The 4,056-nt window shown below is 31.5% G+C and overlaps 1 long non-coding RNA gene across 1 annotated transcript; it reads left to right on the top strand.

Annotated features, from left to right (window-relative positions):
- Window positions 1-690: 690 nt before the first annotated feature.
- On the top strand, window positions 691-3,166 carry LOC119638121. Its single transcript, XR_005247380.1, has 2 exons — window positions 691-1,824; window positions 2,836-3,166. It is a non-coding gene; the product is annotated as an uncharacterized LOC119638121 (long non-coding RNA).
- Window positions 3,167-4,056: the final 890 nt, after the last annotated feature.

Below are 4,056 nucleotides of genomic sequence, written 5' to 3'. Positions count from 1 at the left end.
TAATAGAGCAAGAATTTGTATGTACGTTGGTGGAAGCATATAATATCATGTTAACGTAGCTGGTTAATTAAAATAAAAAAACTTGTACCCTTGCCCGCGCACATGGAAAGAAATTAAAGAAAAGAATGCATTCTTTCCATGAAATCAACATAAAATATTGTATCGCTTCCGTGAAAATAGAAGTTTGTATCTTTTTTATGAAAATAGTATAATATTTTGCAACTTTCTTCCTGCTCTCCATCTTCTGGCATATATCCTGAAACATTTTCTTTTTTCTGCATATACCTTCATGTCATTACAATTTGCATTTTTCATTTTGCAATGCCGACGGCAATTCGCATTTTGCAATGGATTTTAACAGATCTCGTGGGTCATAAAGCTCTTTTAACAGATGTCGTGAGTCATAAAGCTGGCGGTTTTGCAAATTAAACGATCTGGCAATTTAAGTTGTTAGTTGGGCACTCAACCATTTTTGGCAATTTTTTTATTTATTATAAACTCTATTTGGGTAAATATATCTTCAAGAATAAAAAGATGTCAAGTCTGGAAAGTATTGTTTGGAAATTTACTGTCATTTATCGTGGTTTGCCCTTCCTCTTGCTTTTGCTGTATTAAATATTTGCACTTTGAAATCATTAAATTTTTGCGTTTTTGCTTTTGCTTATTGGACAGTGGTGGCTATTCAAATTTCCATTTTTTAAATGAAAAACAGAAAACATGAAGTATTTGAAATTTATTTTATATATGGATGTGCATCTACAAATTGGAGATCCCACCAATTGATTTTAAATTTAAAAAAATGATATTGATTTTCGTAAAACAAAGGAAAACAAAAAATAGTGGTGCCAAGTAGGTAAAAGCAAGAAAAAAATTTGGCGAAATTGTATGTGGTACCTGCTAACTAATTTATAAAAAAAAAAAAAAATCGATCGGTAGTTGAATATCAAAAAGAGAGCCTCAAAAAATCTTAAATCTGATTATGTGTTGATGTTATTCCAACAGGACTATATATGTTTACTTATTCATTGTCGATATATTTTGTAAATATATTTACAAGAGAGTACGTTAAAATGAGTGCGCGGGTAAATTAAATATTGACCGATGACACAAAAAAATTGTAATTGAACATTAATCAAGATAAAAAAGAAAAAGGGAAAGAATATCTATTATTCCGTGTGCTTCAAACCACAAGCAAAAACAAAAAATTGTTTTTTTATTAATACAATGACACAAAATCTCGATTATTGAAAGTGTGAGAGCCGAGAAATATTGAAATGTTTTTGTATTTGTATTTGTAAATTGTACAACCATCCATCTGTGCCAACTCGTTCAATTTGTTAGCAAATAAACGAAATAATAATAGCAGTAACCAAATGAAATTAAGAAAATTATTTGCAGGTATGAAAGTAAAACTTTTGTCAATGTCGAGTATCAAAGGGAAGCAAAACCAAACAGCAAAAAAACAAATATAGTTGAGAATAACTCAAACGAAAACAAAAACGTAAAAAGCCGAAACCAGCTGAGTTTTCTTTATTATAAAACTTCTTCTTTTGCTGTTATTCAGCAAATTAATAACCAAAAATTCGCTGCGATGTGTAAAAAAGCGTCGCATTAGCGTAATAAGTTAATTAAAAATTTTGCGTTCATCATCAATTAATCAAGAAGCCTTACTCGATATATACCGTAAATCGCTACGGGGACTAACACAATAATGCGCTATTTCGTTTTTCGGGTAGACTAGTCTCAAACGGTTAACATAATGAGAAGCACTTTTATCATACTCTTTGATAAGTAAATCGAACACAAAATCATATGTTTTCAGAGGTAAAAATGAAGAAATCAACATAAATGTAAAAAACGAATATATAGCAAACATATAACATGTATAACGTTGAGGAATTTCGTACAATCAAAGATCCAAAGCGTACAAACTTGCTATTTTGTTGCTATTTTCGGATTTCTCATTACTATTTTAACGCATTTTGTTGCTATTGTATTCTTGTTTCTATTGCCCCAATATCCACATTTTGTTTACGTAGTAAGTGTTCTTAGGGAAAAGCGGAAATGCAAAATACGCTTCTTACAGTAAACTCTAAAAGAAATGTAAACGAAATCAGAAACTTTATTTAAAAGACATTTATTTTATCATACCTTCCATTTTAATTTTTTTTTTTTTTGCAACTTGTAACATTGTACATATTATATTTTAAGCTTGCTATCTAATACAGCTATTTAATGGTAATTTTGTTATGACTAAAGTCCTGGTTACTAAGTTCGTATTGCAAATAAAAACGGTCTTTAGGTTTCTGTATAGGTTTAGGTATAGAAGTAGATAGGCGTGGGTCGAGAAAGAGACATCGAGATATATACAGTTAGACAGCAAAAGAGAAAAAAAGGGAAGACCATAAAATAAATGTACGATTTTGTAAGGTCAATATCCAGCGGGCGATGGTGTGCTAAATTAGCATTTAATTCATAAAACTTGTATAACAAGCCTCTGAAATTTCATAAGTTTACGTATTCTTCATCGGAAACACATTCTAAAATGATCAAGCCATTTTTGTCATTCGATTATCTTGTTTATTCGCCGATCGAATTGCGAAAGTGGCAAAAATATAAGTAAAAAACTGGCAATGATCTACGAAACAACTCATCATAGACAATTCAAAGGAATGGCAACAAAAACAAGTGTTGAAAATCACAATATTGTTTTGTCAATAAATTTAAGTACAACTAGATGTTAAATGACTGTTCAAATACGGCTATCATCTTAGGCACTTGCAATCGGAATTTAATTTAGCAAAGAGTATAGCTAGAGTGTTATTTTGTTTTCAGCTCGATGACGGTTGGCAACGTTGCTTCCGAAATGAGGAAAACAATATCTAACGGATAATTATGTAAGCAGACGAAAGCGAGTTAAGTCATGATCGCCAAGACAATCTAATCATGTTGGCAAATTTTCTGGCGACTTTCGACAAATGCGCACTCTCGCTTATGTCAAATCTGGCGGTAATAAAATTGAACAAATTTACATTGGTATTGAGTATAAACCAAGTAAAGTTCCCATAAATCTCCCTTTTAGAGTTTCGTTTGCAAAAAAGTAGCTGCAAAAGGAAAATATAAACCACGTTTAGAAAATGAAACTGAAATGAATTCAAAAATTTAACAAAAAATTAAAAGAAACTAAAGTGTATCCGAAATTACATTTGTGAATTGTAAAAAGAAAAAGAAAAAAAAAATTTGGTAAAAGTAAGTAAAACTTCTTCTTCTTAATATGGAGTTAAAGTAAGCTAAATATAGATTAACATTAATTCTGCATAACTTTCTTCTATTCATTGCATTTTGCATGCTTTTTATTGTTTACCATATGTAGTTTGTTCTCTCTCATTTTCTACATTTCTCTCAATTATTAAGGCATTGGAAAATTTGAGGAGACGGAAGCATTGGAAAGCTGGCGACAATGGTACCTAATTAGCCTTTTGGTCTCCTAATTGTCTCCTAAATAAAATCAGGCGATAATCGATGATCGCCTGCTTACATGATCACCCCCCTGACTTTTTGGTAAGATCGATAAAGGGGCTCGTTTTGTTTAGCATTTTCACGAATTTGCCGTAATTGAAACATGTCATGCTAATGACGCCCACGCGTTCTTATAGAAGATTTGTTCCAATCGATTGACTGAATATTCTTAGATCGCATTGGGCATGCTGCATTGATCTGATATAAAGTCATTATTATTTTACCTTTCTAATTCCTTTATCGGACTTAATTCTTGTCTGAATAGTGATGGTCCCGTTAACGTTCCGATAATGCCTACACATAAAATTTAGAGAAAACTAAGGCATGTTTCATCGTATATTCCACCTTAAGCTAAATTGAGATTAATTATAATAAATATCTAGTTGTGCGACTTACATCTTATGGAGTTCACATATGCGCTCAATTTCCTGCAACTAATTGCAGATCGTTGTTAACTAGTGCGTCAGGTATGTTTCCAATAAACGAAGATATGACAGATTCTAGCAGTTTTCGCCGATACTCCTTAGCAGTACAACT

This window comes from Glossina fuscipes, unplaced genomic scaffold, assembly GCF_014805625.2.
Source record: "Glossina fuscipes isolate IAEA_lab_2018 unplaced genomic scaffold, Yale_Gfus_2 0, whole genome shotgun sequence".
Taxonomy (NCBI): domain Eukaryota; kingdom Metazoa; phylum Arthropoda; class Insecta; order Diptera; family Glossinidae; genus Glossina; species Glossina fuscipes.
Note: the sequence above shows the minus strand (reverse complement) of the source record. Positions and strands in the feature narration are given on the sequence as shown.